The following is a 22,878-nucleotide window of genomic DNA, read 5'->3' on the forward strand; positions in this document are numbered from 1 at the left end:
CGTAGACACACAAAATGGATATTTCTCAGCCATAAAAAGGAAATAAATCATGTCTTTTGCAGCAACTTGGATGGAACTAGAGACCATCATCTTAAGTAAAGTATCTCATGAATGGAAAACCAAACACCACATGTTTTCACTAGTAAGTGAAAGACAAACAATGTGTATACGTGGTCATATAGTGGTGCAAAGAACATTTGAAACTAAGAAGGGAGGAGGGTTGGATGAGAGTGAGAGATAAAAGTATAGCTATCAGGTATGATGTACACTACTCTGGTGATGTACACACTAAAATCCGTGACTTCAGCATTTTACAATTCACCCACATAACAAAAACACTTGTACCCCCTTAGTATTTTTTAAAAAATTTTAATTGAATAACAATGGTGACACAAGCTACCAAAATCTCGAGGACAGAGCATAAGCAGTGCTGAGAAGGAATAAAAGTGACTATATCAAAAAAATAGAAAGATCACAAATTAACAACCTCATGTCACAGTTCAGGGAATTAGAAAAATAAGAACAATTCATACCCAAACCTAGCAGAAGACAAGACATAGCAAAGATCAGAGCCAAACTAAAAGAAATTAAAAAGAAAAAAATTACAAAAGATCAATAAAACAAAAAGTTGATTCTTTGAAAAGATAAACAAAATCAACAAACCACTAGGTAGATTAACCAAGAAGAGAGAGAATTTGAATAATAAGCTCAATCACAAATGAAAAAGGAGACATTACACCTTATATCACAAAAATACAAAATAAATTATCTAATACTATATGAACACCTCTATACACACAAATTAGAAAATCTAAGGAAATGGATGATTTCTTGGAAACACACCAACTCCCAAGCTTGAAGCAGGACAAAATAGAAATCCTGACTAGACCAATATCAAGTAGTGGGGTTGAATCATCAAAAAAATCTGCCAACCAAAAAAGAAGTCCAAGACCAGACAGATTCACAGCCAAATTCTACCAAATAAGAACTGGCACCCAACCTACTAAAACTGTTCCATAACATTGAGAAGGCGAGATCCTCACTAACTCATTCTACAAACCCAATATAAAAAGAAAACTACAGACAAATATCCCTCATGAACACAGATGCAGAAATCCTCAACGAAATACTAGCAAACCGCATCCAACAGCACATCAAAAAATAATTTACCACAATCAACTGGGTTTCATCCCAGGGATGCAAGACTGATTCAACATTGCACATCAATAAATGGATACACCACATAAACAGAATTTAAAACAAAAACCATATGATCCTCTTAACAGATACAGAAAAACATTCAATAAAATCCAGCACTGCTTCATGATTTTTAAAAATCCTTTAAAAAACTAGGCATAGAAGGGGCATATATGATAAATCCACAGCCAACATCATACCGAACAGGATAAAATTGAAAACATTCTCACTAAGAACTGAAACACAAGGATGCCCACTTTTGCCACTTCCACTCGACATAGTATTGGAAGTACTAACCAGAGAAATCAGGCAAGAGAAAGAAATACGGAACATTCAAATCATAAAAGAGGAGGTCAAACTATCCCTGTTTGCCAGTGACATTGTCTTATATCTAGAAAACCCTAAACATTCCTCCAAAAGACTCCTAGAATTGATCAATAAATTCAGTAAAGTCTCAGGGTACACAATTAATGTACACAAATCAGTAGCATTTCTATATACCAATAACAGTCAAGCTGAGGATCAAATCAAGAACTCAATACCATTTACAATAGCTGCGAAGGAAAAAAAAAGTACCTAGGAACATAACCAATGAGGTAAAAGGTCTCTACAAGGAGAACTACAAAACACCAATGAAAGAAACCATTGATGACACAAACAAATGGAAAAACATACCATGCTCATGGGTTGCCAAAATCTACATCATTAAAATGTCCATAATTCTCAAAGTGATTTGAAGCCTCAACACAATTCCCATCAATATACCAAAGCCATTTTTTCACAGAATTAGGAAAAACAATTCTAAGTTTCATATGGAATCAAAAATGAGCTCATGTATTTAAAGTAATCCTAGGCAAAAGAACAAATCTGGAGGCATCACGTTACCTGACTTCAAATTATACTACAAGGCTATGGTAACCAAACCAGCATTGTACTGGTATAAAAGCAGACACATGGATCAATAGAATCAAATAGAGAACCCAGTAATAAAACTATACACCTACAACCAACTAATATTCAACAAAGCATACACTGGATAAAGGATACCCTATTCAACAAATGGTGCCAGGAAAATTAAAGGAGCCACATGTGGTAGAACTAAACTGGATCTCTATCTCTCACCACACACAAATATTAATTTAGGATAGATTAAAGACTTAAATGTAAGGCCTGACACCATAAAAATGATAGATAAAATCTTAGGAGAAATTCTTGTGCACATTGGCCTGAGCAAAGAATTTATAACTAAGACCCCAAAGCAAATACAACAAAAACAAAAATAAATAAATGTGACTTAATTGAACTAAAAAGTTTCTGTACAGCAAAAGAAATAATCAACAAAATAAATAGATAAGCTATAGAATAGGAGAAAATATTCACAAACTACACATCTGGCAAAGGACTAATATACAGAATCTATGAGGAACTCAAATCAGCAAGAAAAAAACAAATAAATCCATTAAAAAGATATGAACAGACATTTTTCAAAGGAAGAGATACAAATAGCCAACAAACATTAAAAAAATGCTTACCATCACCAATTATCAGAGAAATGCAAATTAAAAGTACAGTGAGATAGCACCTTACCCCATCAGAATGCAATAATTAAAAAGTCCAAAATCAGGCCAGGCATGGTGGTTCATATCTGTAATTGTAGCACTTGGGAGGCTGAGGCGGGAGGATTGCTTGAGGCCAGGAGATCGAGACAAGCCTGAGCAAAAGTGAGATCCCTTCTCTACAAAAAATAGAGAAGAAAAAAAAAAAAATAGCAGGATGTGGTAGTGTACACCTGTAGTCCCCTGTAGGAGGCTGACACAGGAGGATCACTCAAGCCCAGGAGTTTGGGGTTGCAATGAGCTATGATGATGTCACTGCACTCAAGCCAGGGCAACAGACCAAGACCTTGTCTCAAATAAATAAAAAGTCAGAAACAATAGATGTTGGCTACACATCCCTCTTCCCTCAAGAAGCAGCTGCTGTTGAACCACTTCAGGAAAAGAGTCACCACCTCTCACAAACTCATGTATGCCCTGATCCCCAAACCTCAGTCACCCCTTGAGTGCCTGCATTCCAGACTTAAGCTATGTGGCTTCACTACACCTGCCCACATCTCAGACCCTCGGGCCATTGCCATAGCAAACTAGTTCACACTTCAGGCCCCAGAGTCAAGGTCTCTCTGAGCATGCTCATTCTCCAGGCACCAGCTCAGCCACCATAGGGAGCCAGGCCCAAACCCAGAGCCACTCTAACTCTACACATAACTGTGCTCCCCATCTCATTTCCCTGGCTGCTTCACAAGCATCTGTACCTCACGTACTGTTACTAACATGGCAGTGGGGGTGTCTGCCCCCTGGACACAAGTACCATTACTACTCTGGATACCAGTGCCTCCACACGTGCCCATGATTTCAGGCCTCAGGTCTGTGGCTGCCCATCAGACATGAGTGCCACTCATCAGACACTGGAGCCACCACGACCTCAAATGAGCATGCAAGGCAGAACTAGTGCCAAGAGTGATCCCCTCAGTCACAACTTCTCCAGTGGGAGAAAAAGATTGGGAGAATCTTAACAGCCATCACCAACAAAAAAGCCAACAATCACACTTTCACTATTGACAGCATTGGCTACTGAGGAGCACTCCAGTCTTTGTCAACATCAACCTCAGCTGACAGAACTGCACAGAAACAACACAGATGAACCCTTACTGATGCCACAACTGCTGCATCCCCTGCCAAGAAAGTGCCCTTGTAATCCCCAACTCCATAAGGGAAGGTCTTTCCACAGTGAAACTGGCTCATGAAGTCTACAGGAAGTGACTGCTCCACCAAATGCACGGGCATCAACATAAAGCAACAAGAAACATGAAAAACTAAGGAGATATAACATCACCAAAAGAATACAATAATTTCTCACTATCTGATCCCAAAGAAATAGAGATACATGAAAAATCTGATGAAGAATTGAAAATAATTATTTTAAGGAAGCTCAGCAAGCTTCAAAAAATGCAGAGAAACAATTCAACAAAATCAGGAAAACAATAAATGGCCAAAATTAGAAATTTAACAGAAATATAAAAACTTAAAAAAAAATTCTGAAGCTAAAAAATACAATGAATGCAATGAAAAATGCAAAGGAGTATATCCAGGTACAGCAAAGCGAAAGTCTCTAATTAAATCCAATACAGACAAGATTATACCAAGACATATTTTAATTAAACTGTCAAAAATCAAATACAAAAAAGAATACTGAAAGTGGCAAGAAAACAAAGCATATTACTTACAAGAGTGCTAATTAGGTTAGCCACAGGTTTCTCAGCAGAAATCTTATAATCCAGAAGAGAGCAGAATGATATATTCAAAGTGCTGAAGGAAAAAACTACCAACAAAGAATACTTTATCTGAAAAAACTATTCTTCAAAAAAGAAGGAGATATAATGAACTTCCCAAACAAACAAATGCTGAGAAAGTTTATCACTACCAGACTTATCTTACAAATGCTAAAGGGAATTCATCAAGCTAAAAGAAAAGACATTAATCAGTAGGACAAAAATATTTGAAAATATAAAATGCACTGGTAAAAGTAAGAACATATTCTAATTCAGGATGCTGTAATACTGTAATGGTGGCATATAAATTGCTTACATCTTTACTATGAAGGTTAAAAGACAAAACTATTAAAAAATAACAATAGATACAATTACTTGCTAAGGAATACAAAATATAAAAATATTTAAATTGTGATATCAAAGATTTTAAATGCCAGGGGTGAAGTAAAAGTGTAGAGATTTTGTATGCAATCAAAGTTAAGTTGTTATCAGCTTAAACTAGCCTGTTTTAATGATATGATGTCTTATATAAGCTTCATGATAACCACAAAGCAAAAAACTATAGTAGATGCACAAAACATAAAAGTATGGAATCAAAACATGCCACTAGAGAAAATTATTTCATCACAAAGGTACACAGCAAGAGAAGAAAGGAACAAAGAATCTATAAACAACCAGAAAACAATTAACAAAATGGCAATAATAAATCTTACCTATCAATAATTACTTTGAATATAAATGAATTACATTATCCAGTCAAAATGGAGTGGATTTTTTAAAAAAATCCTAACTATATGGTGCCTACAAGAAACTCAGTTCACATTTAAGGACACACAAAGATTAAACGTAAAAGGATGGGGAAAAAATTATGCAAATAAATACCAAAGGAGAGCAGGTATAGCTTTACTTACATGAGATAAAATATACTTTAAGTCAAAAACTGTAAAAAAGAAAAGAAAAAGAAGGACATTATATAATGGCAAAAAGATCAATTGATCCAGGAGATATAACAGTTGTAAATATATATGCACCAACATCAGAGAACCTAAATAAGTAAAGAAAATATTAATAGATTTGAAGGGAGAGATAGTCTACAACAAAATAATGGGAGGGGACTTCAATACCCTATTATCAACAATGGACAGAACATCTAAACAGAAAATCAATAAGGAAACATTGGAGTTGAACTATACTTTAGACCACATGGACCTAACAGACACACAGAACATTCCATCCAATGTCAGGAGAATACACATTCTCTCAAGCTCACACAGAACATTCTTCAAGGTAAGTCATATATTTGGTCACAAAACAAGTCTTAAAAAAATTAAGAAGATTAAAATCATATTAAGCATCTTTTCTGACCATTGATGGTATAAAACTAGAAATAAAGAATAGGAGGAATTTTAGAAAATTCACAAATATGTGAAAATTAAACAACACACTCCTACTCAAAGAAGAAATGAAAATGAAAAATTTTAAATATCTTGAGATATGCAAAAATGGAAACACAACATACCAAAACTTGTGGGATGCAGCAAAAGTAGTTCTAAGAGGGAAGTTTATAGCAATAATTGCCTACATCAAAATAGAAGAAAGATCCTAAATAAACAACCTAACATTACAACTCAAAGAACTAGAGGAAGAAGACTAAGCCTAAAAGTTGGTAGAAGGAAGGAAATCATAAAAGAGTAGAAATAAATGAAATAGAGACTAGAAAAACAATAGAAAAGATCAGTGAAACGAAGTGTGGTTCTTTTGAAAAGATAAACAGAATTGACAAAGTTATAGCTAGACTAAGAAAAAAAAGAAGACTCAAATCAATAAAATCAGAAATGTCAGAAGAGACATTGCAACCAATACCACAGACATACAAAGGATCATAAGAATCTACTATGAAGAATTATATATCAAAAAATTAGAAAATCTAGAAGAAATGAAGAAATTCCTAGACACATACAACCTACCAAGACTGAATCATGAAGAAATGGAAAATCTAAACAGAACAATAATGAGTAAGGAGATTGAGTCAGCAATAAAAAATTTCCCATAAAAGAAAAATCCAGGATTTGAAGGCTTCACTGCTGAATTCTACCAAACATTTAAAGAAGAACTAATATCAATCCTTCCCAAACTCTTCCAAAAAATTGAAGAGGAGGGAAAACTTCCAAATTCATTTTATGAGGCCAGTGTTACTATGATACCAAAGCCAGTAAAATTAAAAAAAATTATAGGCAAATATCCCTGATGAACAAAAATCCTCAGCAAAATACTAGCAAACTGAATTAAATAGCACATTAAAGAATCATTCACTATGATCAAGTGGGATTTATTCCTAGGATGCAATGATGGTTCAACATAGGAAAATCCATAAATGTTATACACCACATTAACATAATGAAGAATAAAAACCATACAATTATCTCAATAGATGCAGAAAAAACATTTATCAAAATTCAACATCATTCAAGAGCAATTCTAGGCAACAAAAACAAAATGGGAGGCATTACTCCCAGATATCAAACTATACTACAAAGCTGTAGTAATTAAATCAATATGATATTGGCACAAAAATAGGAATATTGACCAGTGGAACAAATGTGAGAATCCTGATATAAAACCATCCTCATATAGCCATCTAATCTTTGACAAAGCAGACAAAAATATACGCTGGGGAAAAGAATCCCTTTTCAATAAATGGTGCTGGGAAAACTGGATAGCCACCTGTAGAAGGCTAAAACAGGACCAACACCTTTCACCTCTCACAAAAACCAACTCACGCTGGATAACAGACTTAAACCTAAGATATGAAACTATTAGAACTCTAGAGGAAAAAGTTGGAAACACTCTCCTAGACATCGGCCTGGGCAAAGAGTTTATGAAGAAGTCCCCAAAGACAATCACAGCAGCAACAAAAATAAATAAATGGGACATGATCAAACTACAAAGCTTCTGCACAGCCAAAGAAATAGTCATGAAAGTAAACAGACAACCTACAGAATGGGAGAAAATTTTTGCATCCTATGCATCCGATAAGGGACTGATAACTAGAATATACTTAGAACTCACGAAAATCAGCAAGAAAAAATCAAATAACCCCATTAAAAAGTGGGCAAAGGACTTGAACAGAAACTTTTCTAAAGAAGACAGAAGAATGGCCAACAAACATATGAAAAAATGCTCAACATCTCTAATCATCAGGGAAATGCAAATCAAAACCACAATGAGATATCACTTAACCCCAGTGAGAATGGCCTTTATCAAAAAATCTCCAAACAATAAATGCTGGCGTGGTTGCGGAGAGAGAGGAACACTCCTACACTGCTGGTGGGACTGCAAACTAGTTCAACCTCTGTGGAAAGCAATATGGAGATATCTTAAAGCGATACAAGTGATTCTACCATTTGATCCAGCAATCCCATTGCTGAGCATCTACCCAAAAGATCCAATGACACTCTACAAAAAAGACACCTGCACTCGAATCTTTATAGCAGCACAATTCATAATTGCAAGGCTGTGGAAACAGCCCAAGTGTCCATCAACCCAAGAATGGATTAATAAAATGTGGTATATGTATACCATGGAGTACTATTCAGCTCTAAGAAACAATGGCGACATAGCACATCTTATATTTTCCTGGTTAGAGCTGGAACCCATACTATTAAGTGAAGTTTCCCAAGAATGGAAAAACAAGCACCACATATACTCACCAGCAAATTGGTATTAACTGAACAGCACCTAAGTGGTCACATAGGTACTACAGTAATAGGGTATTGGGCAGGTGGGATGGGGGAGGGGGGCGGGTATATACATACATAATGAGCGAGATGTGCACCATCTGGGGGATGGTCATGCTGGAGACTCAGACTTGTGGGGGGAGGGGGAGAAATGGGCATTTATTGAAACCTTAAAATCTGTACCCCCATAATATGCCGAAATAAAAAAAAATAAAATAAATTAAAAGTTTATAAAGTAAAAAAAAAAAAAAAATTCAACATCATTTCATGATGAAAACTCTTAACAGATTAAATATGGAAGAAATATACCTCAACACAATTAAAGGCCATATACAAGCCCATAATTAACATCATACTCAATGGTGAAAAGTTGAAAACTTTTCCTCTAAGATCTGGAACAAGACAAGGATGCTTATTCTCATCACTTCTATTCAACATAGTACTGGAAGTTCTAGCCAGAGCAATTAAGCAAGAGAAAGAAATAAAATGCATTCAAATTGGGAAAAAAAAGTCAAATTGTCCCTGTTCACGGATGATATAATCTTATATATAGAAAATCTGAAAGACTCTACCAAAAAAACTGTTAGAACTAATAAACAAATTCAGTAAAGTTACAGGATGCAAAATCAATATACAAAAATCAGTAGCATTTCTATATACTAACAAGTGATCCAAAAAAAGAAATCAAGAAAGTAATCACATTCATAATAAATACAGAAAAGTTAAATACTTAGGAATAAATTTAACCAAGAAGATGAAAAAATCTATATACTGAAAACTATGAAATATTGATTATGGAAACTGAAGAAGACACAAATAAATGGAAAGAAATCCCATGTCCATGGATTAAAAGAATTAATATCATTAAAATATCCATAATACCCAAAGCAATCTACAGATTCAATGCAATCTCTGTCAAAATTTCAGTGACATTTTTCACAGAAATAGAAAAACTTCTGAAAAGTAATACGAAACCACAAAAAAAACAAAATAGCCAAAACAACCTTGAGAGAAAAAACAAAAGCTGGAGGCATCGTACTACCTGATGTGAAAACCTACTACAAACTATAGTAATGAAAAGAGCATGTTACAAGCATTAAAACACACAAATAGATCAATGAAACAGAAAAGCGAGCCCAGAAATAAATCCCCACAATTGATTTTCAACAAAGATGCTAAGAACACACAATGGAGAAAGGACAGTCTCTTCAATAAATGGTGCCCAGAAAATTAGATATTCACCTGCAGAAGAATGAAATTAGACTCTCTTATCATACTATAATACGAAAAACAACTTAAAATGGATTAAAGACTTATATGTAAGACCTGAAACTATAAGAACTAGAAGAAAACACAGGGCAAAATCTCCACAACATTGGTCTGGGCAAAGATATTTTAGAAATGACCCCAAAAGCCCAGGTAACAAAAGCAAAAATAGACAAATGAGATTACATCAAACTAAAAGATTCTGCACAGCAAAAGAAACAATTAACAGAGTAAAGAGGAAAATCTATGGAACGCGAAAATATATTTGCAAATCATACATCTGATAAGGGGTTAATAGCCAAAAAAATTAAGGAACTCACATGACTCAATAGTAAGAAAACAAATAACCCAATGAAAAATTGACATGGACCTGAATAGACATTTCTAAAAAGAGGACATACGAATGGCCAAGAGGTATATGAAAAATGTTAACTATCACTAATCATATGGAAATTACAAATTAAAACCACAATAACATATCACCTCACACCTATTAGAATGGGCATTATGAAAAAGACAAAAGATAATAAGTGTTGGCAAGAATATGGAGAAATAAGAACCCCTGTACACTATTGATGGGAATGTAAGTTAGTGCGGAAAATATGGGAAACCTCAAAAAATTAAAAACAGAGCTACCATATGATCTAGCAATCCCACCACTGGGTATATATTCAAAGGATATAAAACCAGTATGTCAAAGAGATATATGCACTACCATGTTCATGGAGGTATTATTCACACTAGCCAAGATATGGAATTAACCTAAGTTTCCAACCATGGATAAATGGATACTAAAAATGAGGTACATGAACACAATGAAACACTCACTAGTCAGCCTTAAAAAAAAAAAAAAAAAAAAGAAATTCTATCATTTTCAACAACATTGGATGAACCTAGAGGACATTATGTTAAGTGAACTAAGCCAGGCACAGAAAGACAAATAGCACGTGATCACTTATATGTGGAGTATAAAAAGGTGGAACTCATAGAAACAGAGAATAAATAAAATGGTGGTTACCAGAGGATTGGGGAGGGGTGATGGGGGACATGTTGGTCAAAGAGAATACAAGATTTCAGTTAGGCAAGAGGAATAAGTTCAAGAGATCTATTGTACATCATGGGGATGGTTACTACAGTTAAAAACAACATGCTGTGTACTCGAAAATTGCTAAAAGAATAGATTTGAAGTGTTTTCACCACCAAAAAAAGTGACAAGTGTGTGAAGTAATGCATATGTTAAATAGCTTGATTTAGCCATTCCATACTAAATACATATATCAAAATATTATGTTATATGCCATGAACTTAAATAATTTTTACTTATGAATTAAAAAATAAGTAAAACTTTTACATACCAAAAAATCCAGATTTTTATATAACAGCTAACTGTAACTCCTTTAACTATTAATACATGCCCAATATCTAAGCATAGGAAGCTTCTTTGTATTTATCATGAAGAATGTCTTCATTTTCACATTCCACAGCAAGTTCAATCTCTAATTTTTTTGTTGCTGTTTTTACAGCCCCAGTCAAGAGCTCCTCTGAGATAATCTATAATCTGAGATTGATTAAAGGATATTTCTCTGGTCACTTCATCTAACCCTCATCTCTATGAAAATCCAATGCTTGTTTTATCTCTACAATATGATGCCAGTTCCTTCTAGAGCATAGTAGACACACAGATACACTGCCCAGATCCTCCTTCAAGGAAGGTCTTGCTGCCCAGCTGCTGGGTGAACTATCAGCAGACAGCCAGCCTCCTGCTATCAGTTTTCAGGGATTGCCTCAGCTGTAGGCCACAATCTGGTCTAACATCACACCCTTTCAGGAGCAGCCCACTACCATGACTGACTGAGGCAGGAGGATAAAATCCTGACCATTCTTGATGAGCCTTTTTAAATCTAGAACTCTCCAAGGTGAGCTGGCTGTGGCTGTTGGGCTTGCATCACAGTTCAGCTTCTCCATCAGCCCAATCCTACTTCCATCCCTTTCCATCCACAGATCTTAAATCCTAAGGACACACCAAATAAATATCTCAACACTACACTGTCTCAGAGTCTGCTTCCTAGGAAATCCAAATTGTGTCACCATGTGATAAAGCCAAATATCTTCCTAGAGAGAGAAGTCCAGGATGATATCTGGGTTTCTGGTTTTAGTAAATGAGAATGATGGGGACATCAAGGGAGACACCTGTTAGGATAGGTACTAGGGACAGTTAGGTACTGTCCCTAGTACCTCCTGGATGGCCATGGGTTGCATGGCAACATCGAAGATCAACATGGGCAGCATTTATGAAGCCCTGCCACTCTGCTGAGCCTTCTGCCTTCATTAGCTCATTTAAATCTTTCAATAATCCTTTAAAATAGAAAAAAAATATGTCACCAGAAATCAATTTAGCATTATCCTTTGTCTTTATCAATGCCTATTATAGGAGAGGGTCAAGAATGCATCTGTCATTTCTTTATAACTCATTGATGAACTGTGGCAGCTTTCTCAAGGGAAGACAAGATAGACAGGGCAAGACCAGCACCTAAGAGGACAAACTCTGGCAGCAGAGTTTTTGTAAAGAGACCTAGTACCCATCATGGTTCAGGCAAATGGTCAGTCAGCACCAGAGGCTGAAAATAGAAATACATCTAATAAATTATATCCCACAGTGATGACAGCCATGGAGCAGAATCCATGGAGATGCCAACCCAAAGGGAAGAGGGTCCACCAAATGCCTGGATTCTGGAACTGGGCCACAGCCCCAGTGTGGGGGAAAGCAGAAGCAAGACAAGCCCTGGTCTTACGATAGATTTGGATTCGGAAGAGCAGCTAGGGTGCCAACATAAACTCAGAAAGAGTGGGCAAGGCAGAAGGCCAGTTACACTACTGGGCAGACATACCAGCCCTGGTACTGAGTGAGGGCACCACAGAGTGGATGGAAGCTGGGATCCAAGCCCTATGTCCAGCACCAAAGCTTGGCATTCCTTGGTTGGAAACACGAAGAACATGATTCCATACTTATCTGGTAGGAATATTGTTTGGAGTTACGACCAGTATGTGGGCTACGGTAAGCACTGCAAAAAAAGTTAGCTTTTAAACAGTGGTAGTTGTAGTAGTGTGGTTTGAGAGTGTTTAACTGTTCCCATTCTGAAATCCTTATTGCTGTATGAATACGGGCCAGTTCCCAGTATCGATAAAAGACCAGATCTACAGTTGAGAAGCTCAGTAGCCACTGGGGCAGGCACAGGTAGGGATGGGTTGAAAGGCAGATGCTGACAAGATTTCTCTTTTGATAGACAAGAGAGACGGCTTCCTCTTATTAGGTACCAAGATGCTGAATTGCCTTATGTTTCCCTCTTTGCTCAGTTGCCGGGAAACGTAAAACCAAGCTGATGCACAAAGAAGGGTGGCTGTCTCTTTCTCTCATCTCACTTCCTATTCCCTCTTCTACCACCTTTTTAATTGCTTGAATTTTATTCTCTTATCTTTCTTTTAATTGCACTTGTGTCAAATCCTTTTGAAAAATAGAAATAGGAAGATAAGTAAAATCAAACAAAATTTCACTTATAGTGAAAAAAGTATAATAAATTTCATTCAATCTCTTGAATTGAGAAATTTCCCATATTTATGACATTGGTGTTAAATATTTTTATAGTTAACATGCTTTCTATAACTATAGACATAAGCTAGCTTTTAAAATTAGGTCTTTTGTTCATTCATTTATGCATACAAAAAACACTGTTGACCTATCAAAATCCCAACAAAGTTTTTTCAAGACATAGAGCATCCTAAAATTCATATAGAATCTCAAAGGGATCTCAAATACCCAAAACAATCTTGACAAAAAAGAACAAAACTGGGTGCAGTAGCTCACTCCTATAATCCCAGCACTTTGGGAGGGGAGGCGGGAGGATTGCTTGAGCCCAGGAGTTTAAGACCAGCCTGGGCAACATAGTAAGACTCCATCTCTACAAAAAAAATTAAAATTTAGCCAGACATGGTAGTGTGCATATGTAGTCTCAGCTACTTGGGAGGCTGAGGCAGGAGGATCAATTGAGCCCAGGAGTTTGAGCTTGCAGGGAGCTATGATGATGCCATCGCACTCCAGCCTGGGTAACAGGGCAAGATCCTGTCTCCAAAATAAAATTTAAAAAAAAAAAAAAGAAAGAAAGAAGAACAAAGTTGAAAGTCTTACACTTCCTCATTTCAAAACTTACTACAAAGCTACAGTGATCAAAACAGTATAGTATTTACATAAACACAGACATATAGACCAATGCGACAGAATAGAGAGCCCAGAACGAAACCCACGTATACATGCTCAAATGATTTTCAACAAAGGTGCAAAGACCATTCAGTGAGAAAGGGCAGTCTTTCCAACAAATGGTGCTGGGGAAACTGGATAGCCAAAAGAATGAAATTGGACCTTTACCTTATACCATATAAAAACTGGACTTGGTATAACTATGTTACAGGAAAGTAGAAATTGTATTATTATCTTCCATCTTTTTCTTTTATCCTACAAAGTTGATGCTTAAGCATCAAGATAATTTCCTTGGTCATGAGAAAAAGTGGATGTGATCTTCAAGGAACCAGATTTCCTATGTAAAGCAGTTTAAAATGGCATTCAATATTCAGTCCTCAGGTATGTAGTAAGTACTGTAGTCCTATGGGGGCAAATGTGTAAATATTTTTTAAAATTTTGCCATAATTGCACAATTTTTTTGCATTTTTATCTGATATCATTGTTTCTTAAAATAAAACCTTTTCTGATTGAAAAAAAAATGGATTAAGGATTTAAATGTAAAATCTAAACTACAAGACTCTTAGAAAAAAACACAGGGGAAAAACTTCATAACATTGGGTTTTCTAACAATTTCTTGGGTATGACACCAAATGAAACAAAAGAAAAATAAATTGAACTATATCAAAATTTAAAACTTCTATGCATCAAAGGACACAATCAAGAGAATGAAAAGGCAACCTATAGAATGGGAGAAAGTATTTGCAAATCATATATCTGATAAAGAGTTAATATCTAGAAAAAAGGACTCCTAAAAGTGATGTAAAAATGGGCAAAGGCAGGCTGGGTGCGGTGGCTCATGCCTGTAATCCTAGCACTCTGGGAGGCCGAGGTGGGTGGATTGCTCAAGGTCAGGAGTTTGAAACCAGCCTGAGCAAGAATGAGACCCGTCTCTACTATAAATAGAAAGAAATTAATTGGCCAACTAATATATATATATATATATATATATTAGGCTGAGGCAGTAGGATCGCTTGAGCCCAGGAGTTTGAGGTTGCTGTGAGCTAGGCTGACGCCATGGCACTCATTCTAGCCTGGGCAAAAATGTGAGACTCTGTCTCAAAAAAAAAAAAAAAAAAATGGGCAAAGGACCTGAGTAGACATTTCTGCAAAGGAGATATGCAAATAATTAATAAGTACATTAAAAGATGTTCAATATCACTAACCATTAAGGAAAGGCAAATCAAAACCACTATGAGATATCACCTCATACCCATTAGGATTACACACACACACACACAAAGAAAATAACAAGTGTTAGGAAGAATGTGGAGAATTGCAACCCTTGAGCACTGCTGATGGGAATATAAAATAGTACAGTTTCCATGCAAAATAGTATGACAGTTCCTCAAAGAATTAAAAATAGAATTGCCGTATCTAGCAATTTCACTCTAGAAAGAATTGAAAGCAGGGACTCAAATGAATACTTACATACCACATTTATAAGAGCATTATTCACAATTGTTAAAAAGTGGAAGCAACCCAAATGTCAGTGACAGATGTACAGATAAACAAAATGTGACATACATGTATAATAGAATACTATTTATCCTTAAAATGGAGGGAAATTCTGACGCATGCTACAATATAAATGAACCTTGAGGACATTACGTTAAGAAAACAAAACAGTCACAAAAAGACAAATACTGTATGATTCTATTTATATGAAGTACCCAAAGTAGTCAAAATCACAGAGACAGATAGTATTAATAGAATAGTAGTTGCCAGGGGCAGGGGGAAGAGAAAATAGGGAGTTAATATTTAATGGGTATAGAGTTTCAGTTTTGCAAGATGAAAGAGTTCTGTGGATAGTACTAATGGTTGCAGAACAACATAAATGTACTTAATGCCACTGAACTGTACACTTGAAAATGGTTAAGATAATAAATGTTGTTATGTATATTTTACCACAATTTGAAAAAAAACACACATCATTGAGTAACCAAGCATTCCCAGCCCTGTACAAGACTCTGGAAAACAAAGACACCCTCAGATAACTCATACTATGGTGGAAGAGAGACAGAAAGAAAGAAATCGCAAAACAATAGGCACCATAATGGAGATAATCACAGATGCTTTGGCAGCTCAAGGATGAGAAAAGAGTCAAGGATGGAGTCCCTTACATGCATTTCGCTTTATGAAACTTTCTGTGACCTGAATATAATTGTCGATTCATTCAAAAAGTACTTACTGAGCAACTATTTTCAGCCAGACACGCTTGCATGAAAATTACATTTCCTGTGAGAAAAATAACCAAGAGCTAGATCTGTGGCACTGTGGACCACAGAGTTTACTTCTTATCCATATCGGGAAAAATCAAAGATATTCCAGAATTTAAGGCAAAGCCATTTTTCATGGAATCTTCTGGGGGTAGGAGCGAGCTTCAAAAATAATTTTTGGCAACGCTAATTGCCTGGATTTTATGATCCTAGAAATAAATCTGATTGCTCCTTAATTTGCAAACTTTTCTTCCCCTATGAACAGAATCAACTTATTACTTCCTTTAACATTCACCTTTTCTACAACAAACCAGTACGTTTTATAAAACAGTGTTCCGTAAGCATTAATAGGTATTCAAGGTATCTGGGGTTCTCAACAAGTTGCAACTGTTGATTTCAGGGGGTCTAGGGATGACCTGAAATTCTGCTTTTTTTTCTTATCAAGCCACCAGGAGAAGCCGATGTTGCTGGTCCCCGGACCACACTTTGAGCAGCAAAGTCACGGGCAACAACAGCAGGTGCATCCCCTCCCATCTCCTTCAGTTACACTCCACACACGTCCGTTCTTCGGGTGCTGGTTAAAACTGGTGCTGCTCTGGCCAACGACACCAAGTACAAAATCTTGCAGCTTTCGTCAAAGTAAAAAACGCTCCCTAGAAAAAAAGAGAAAAACCTTTTAAGTTTGGATGAACCTTTATTTCTAATTATAGGGCTTTCAAAAAGAGAGCCTTAAGGGTAGGATTAGTTTTAAGTTCATCAACTGCTTTCACTCACGGAAAATTAAGGGTTGCTTGAATTTGACAGGTACTTAATTGACCATAGCAGAAAAACGGCTTGATTTCCCCACACACACACCAGTTCATTATAATTAAATCCTTGCATGTTCTTCGGTTTGTGAAAGGTCACATGGAGAAGCTGAATTTTTAAATGGGAGAGGGGGGGTTAAGTTTAATTAATAAAATGGATCAAATCATTGGTGCCTAGTAAGAAAATAAATCAGTGCATGGGTACAAAAAGGGAGTGCTTTTTGACTCTCATAATTCATCATAATGGAAATTCTGCTTAATTTGCCTATTTTTTTTTTTGCCGTGACTTGTTAAATGTGAAAAAATTATTAAAACTTAACAAGCTTGATCTACCCTTGTCAAAACCCACATTATACAGCACAAGGCCTCCCCAGAAAGAGATGATCCTTTCCTGGAAGATTATTTAGTAGTTTCAAGAAAAGATCATACATATGCTCTAAGACTATATCCATACTTCTAGGAATCAAAGATTAGCTGTGATACAAACAGTTTTTATCGTTTCTCTGATTATAACTTTTTTATTATTTCAGCATATTGGGGTAACAAATGTTAAGGTTGCGTATATTGCCCTTGCCCCCCTCTCCCTCCTCGGGTCAGAGCCTCATGCGTGTCCATCCCCCAGATGGTGTGCATCGCACTCATTATGTATATATATACCCATCCCCTCCTCTCCGCTCCCATCTGCCCAATGCCTGATAAATGTTATTCCTGTATGTCCACTTAAGTGTTGATCAGTTAATACCAGTTTGCTGGTGAGTACATGTGGTGCTTGTTTTTCCATTCTTGGGATACTTCACTTAGTAGAATGGGTTCCAGCTATCCAGGAAAATACAAGAGGTGCTATATCACCGTTGTTTCTTAGAGCTGAATAGTACTCCATGGTATACATATACCACATTTTATTAATCCACTCATGTATTGATGGGCACTTGGGTTGTTTCTACATCTTTGCAGTTGTGAATTGTGCTGCTATAAACATTCGAGTGCAGATGTCTTTTTTATAGAATGTCTTTTGTTCTTTTGGGTACATTATAACTTTTTAAATCTTTGCATCAATGCTGACAATTGCAATGAGTAAAAATGTATTCATAATTTTGTTCCCACAACCTCCAAAAAGATCATTAACTATTATACTTAGTTTTGCCATTTTGAGGGGCAAACCAGAAATTCACAGGCCAATTCTCCATCATTAAGTTGTACTTTTTCTCCCATTATTTCATAATATTTTGGTCAAGCTGTCATCAGAAGCACCATCTAATCCAACATAGGTTTAAATTCAGGCCTGTAGATGTAACTGAGATCAAGGTATCAAGATCCGCAAATGGCATGAATCCAGCCTCACATTTTCCACTAAAACAAATCTAGTTCCAGAAAAGCCCACAAGATATGTAGCAAATTCCTATGTGACCACAGATCTTCTCACTAACTGTCCTTGTTAATCCTTGAAAACTGTCTGGATGGCCAACCAGCGGAGAAGGCACAATATACTTGCCCAGCTGGCTAACGGATGACTTATAATTGTGATAGTCGCTTATTTTTCTTTCTGTGACTTTAATTGAAATTATGTTTTTGTCTAAGTCTGTCATTTCATTCTGACCAGCTATGCACATAATTATATTGTCGGGATACTAAAGAAAACAGGGCAACCCGAAAGGAAATCAGATGGAGGCTTGAAGAAATCTGATCAGGATGCTAAACACAATCACCTCTGCCTCTTTCCCTGCTGCCTTTCTCTCAGGTCTCTGTGAGTGAGAATCTGTCTTCCATGTTTATTAAAAAAAAAAAACAGGAGAGAAGCAGAAAAAGTGACATAATGAAAATAAGAAAATAGGGTGGAGCAAGTTATCTCTGGTGAACCACAGTTGGGTGGACCTGAAAGGCCCTTGAGGGGACCAGAATATTCCATTGAAATTCCCCTTAGGTCTCCCTCTTCTCCCTGGCTCTCTGAAGTGTTGGAGCCAGGCCATGGTGTCACTGAAGGGCAGCTTCTAATGTACTTCTGCTTTGGGACATCCTAAGAACCACTTTCTTCCTCCAGGAAACAGGTGCTAGCAGATGCCTCTATCATCCAATCATAACACAGAAGACCAGTACCTTACCTAAAAGCCTCAGGGTAGGACTGTACCAGAAGATCCCTCCTTTTGTCTATTCATTACCACTAATCATTTCTCAAAAACACTTGTTGCTTTCTTAACTAACTCATGAAAACTGAAAAGTACAGCCCCAAGCTCCATTTCCCCAACTTTCTTAACACCTTTACTTTGTAATTTTACCATCTTTCTCCCATCATTATAAAAATTTCCAGAAATACCTTCCATCTCTGTCTCTCTTAAAAGTCCAGGAAAGGTTTTTCAAATGATGACCAGGATCTAGCTATACACATCTTCTCTCTTCCATCAGTCTAGTAAAAGTTACAATTCAACAAGGAATCTCTTCCTAGTCTAACATTTAAAATTTCTTAGTAACATTAATTATACTAATAGAAATAACAGTTTTCTCATTCGCTAAGAATTGCCTAAAATATGGGGACCACTCTCCCTAGTACAAAGAGAGGGAGTTTTTTCATTTCAAGGTTATTTGCTTGGAGAGTTTAACTAGGTATTAAACCCAGACCTTCCAGAGCCTGGGGCCTCTCGGGGCTCCTGCTTCACTCCTGCTATGCAGTGTTCTGTGTCAGTCACTGTGGTCCTCCTGCTGGCCATGGAGACAGCCTCGGCTGGCTCCCAAGCCTGTCAACACTGCTCCCAACAGCTGCCAGAGAAACCATATGGTCTCCCCACACCCTCCCCTCTGGGCCAACCTTATTAACTCCTCAACCCACCCACAGCACCCCAAGCAGGGAGGCAGAGGAAGAGCAAGTTTGGGGCCTGAACTTGAGTTGTTCCCTTTTTTTTTTGCTATTGAATTGCCAGAGAAAGAGGAGAGAAAGAAGCAGAGAGAGAGAGAGAGGAGAGAAGTAGTATTCAAAGAACACTTGGCAAAAAGGCATATAGATTGCTGTGAATGAGGCTTAATTCATTTGTAATTCTGCTATTGGGTTAGATCAATTCTACACTCTGATGCCAGAAACACCCAGAACGTGTCTTCTAAAATAGTGTTGTCCACAAAATAATTTCTGTACTTAGACGTTAAACAGCCCTTCGAGAGTATTGTACCTTCATTATTCATGTCTTCACCCCAGAAGAGAAAGCTGCATACAATTTGGAAGTATTTCTGGAATTTGCTATTCAAAGGTGGCCTAATAAGGCCAATTTCTAAGTTAAAGAGAAAAACGTTACCTGGTCAAAATGTTACCGGAGTTTTGAAAGCCATTATATTACAATTTTCCATTTCAAAAAAGAGTTCTGTATAATTTTTGTTTTACCAGATCATTACTTCCTTAAACATGCATTCAACTCCGATTCAGAAAGCAGATCTTCACAGGAACCAAACTCCATCTGAAAAACTACTACTGAATATCAGTGTATTCATCCAGTCACTCTGATTTTTATTTCGAATGCATACTCAGTTGTGGTCCCTAGCTATCAAAATTTAATTTTGAAAAAAGATATTTCTATCAAAATAGATAAAATTAGAGATTCGAAATTATTTTTATGAGAGAATAATCACATGAAAGTCTGTATGTCTGACTAGACCACTGCTCTGGGATTCGATCTGGACTAGCATTTCCACCCTCTACTCCTCATCATCCATCCCACTCAATACCTCATACACTGAGAAGTCCTATGAAAAATGCTGTATCTAAGGGACTTCACTAAAATGCTGAGTGACCACAGACTGTATCTGTTTGGCCTGTCTGTTCCCCATCCTCACTGGGCTTCATTATGAAGAGATGCCAGAAATAGCTTTCCTACAGGATTTCCAGTACAGAAACCACAAGAATGCTCTTTCTCATGGTATGGCAACCGTGCAACAATATGGCGTCATCTGGAAAATTACAGTCTTGGAGACAAATATTTTTCCCCTCTCTAGTGATTTAAAATAGGGTGTCACCCAAAAATTATGCTTTCCTCTTTCCAAGATGGAGGACTTTTCTTGGAAAGCTCCCCCTGGGTGCAACAACCTTTGCTGTTGGAACCCCTGAAAGATAAACATGAACAAAACTCCTTGGACAGTCCTTGAAGGGTTTTGGAAACTACTCAAACTATGTCCATTAAAAGGAAGGCATATTAGAATATATCACTAAAGAAAAAATATTTCTTTTTTTACTTGACATGACAGCAATTCATACTCATAATGAACTTTCCATAGAGCTTAAACTTGAATAATCAGCATTATTATGACAGTTATTGTTTTCGTAACACTTATTTTGGAAGCATCCTGTACGAAAAAAATACCAGTCCTCAAAGGACTTGTAGTGTAATCAGAAGACCTTATTATACATAGGACATTTTTAAGAATTAAGAACATATGAAGAAAATCCCAACAGTGTCGATAGTGAGTTCCATAAAGGCATGTCTGCCTGATTCATAGCTGTATTCTCTGCCCCTACTCATGTTGGATATATAATAGATATTCGATAAACATTTATGGGAAGAAGAAAGCAAAGGAAACAGTGGGGCAGAGGGAAGGGGGAAAGAAAGGATGCAAGGTGACGGAGCTCAATACAGTGGCAAATGAAGGATCTTCAACCTGTGGCTCAAGAACTTTATGACTTAGAAAAACCATCTCAATCATTTGTCTTCCTTGAAGAAGGACCTTCACCCCACTCACTGAAATGGGGGTTGTTTACATTGAAAACAAGGCTACAGCTCTCAAGAGAACCCACCATCCATTCAGGCTCTTGGGGCATTTTTTATTTCTGTTTTTCCCAAAACAGCATTGAATCACTTCACAATTATTTGAAATCACCTAAAGACCACATATGAACACCCTGGCCTCGATTTCCAGAGTCCTCTCTGATTTTGATTGTGTTTACATAGGTTAGACCAAGTTTGAATGTTTAAAAGTTCATAAGTAAGTAATAAATAGCCAAAAAGGGGCAGGGGCGGCTTTCTGTTTGGTTTTTAGGAAAGAAAGAATCTTACTTCCAAAAGAGTGAGAGTTCGTAAGAAGGGATTTATTTCTCATTTTTAGCCTCTTAGCTACCAATTGCTCCCTGCACTTCTTGAAACTCTCCAATCTCTCACCCCAGTGGCTGAGGATTTACTGAGCTCTCACAAGCAGAAATACAGATGCCAAGCTGATTGGAACAAGTGCAACAGCAGCTCACGCACAAGCAGAGACAAGTGACTGTGCAGATAAGCCATTGGAGGCCAGTCCCTCTGCAATGTCACACACACACACAATCCACAAGAGTCACTTTGGCTTCAGAGGGTCCCCTGTGTGGAAATTGCCTCCTGTCCTCAGAGTTAATGCTTCATCTTGGCAGTTTTCCCAAATGTCATCCGAAATCTCCAGAGAACAACCACAGGGACAGCTCTGGAATGGCACCAATCTCAAGCTTTCACTTTGACATCAGCGGAGGGGGGAAAGGGAAGTTGTTTAATCATCAAGAACCAAAAAAAAAAAAAATCAACTGACCAAAAATACATTTTTCTGGCAAGATTTGCCTTTTACAAAGCGGCCTGAGGATGATAACAGGGTGTAGAGAGAAGGAATCAGCAGTTAAGTGGATATCCGTCTGTCACTTAGCCTTCGTCACATAGCATGAGAGACCAGCGTCTGGCCAGCTTGGCACTCTGTCTTCCCACATCACCCCACTGGCAAGATGCTTCCCCAAGGCCAATGGCCTCTGGCCACACCACTGTGGCCTGCGGTTCCATCAAATCTTACAAACTGCAAGGGGGCCGGACAGTACTTGGATGAGATCAGGGGTCAATTTGGACTGGATTCAGGCCCCGTTCAACAAAGGTTTGCACAATTTGTTCCTCCATTTCCCTCTCCTTTTACTTCTATATCCTTCTGGTCTTTGTATTTTGAGCAGCCTTTCCCCCAACCCCCATCCAGATGAGCTTATGTTTTCCTAAATTCTTCTCACCCTTACCATATCCCAAAGTCTTCCTTCCTCTGCCATCCCAATGTTTCCTCTCTTGCT

Source organism: Microcebus murinus, chromosome 10 (assembly GCF_040939455.1).
Source record: "Microcebus murinus isolate Inina chromosome 10, M.murinus_Inina_mat1.0, whole genome shotgun sequence".
Classification (NCBI taxonomy): Eukaryota; Metazoa; Chordata; class Mammalia; order Primates; family Cheirogaleidae; genus Microcebus; species Microcebus murinus.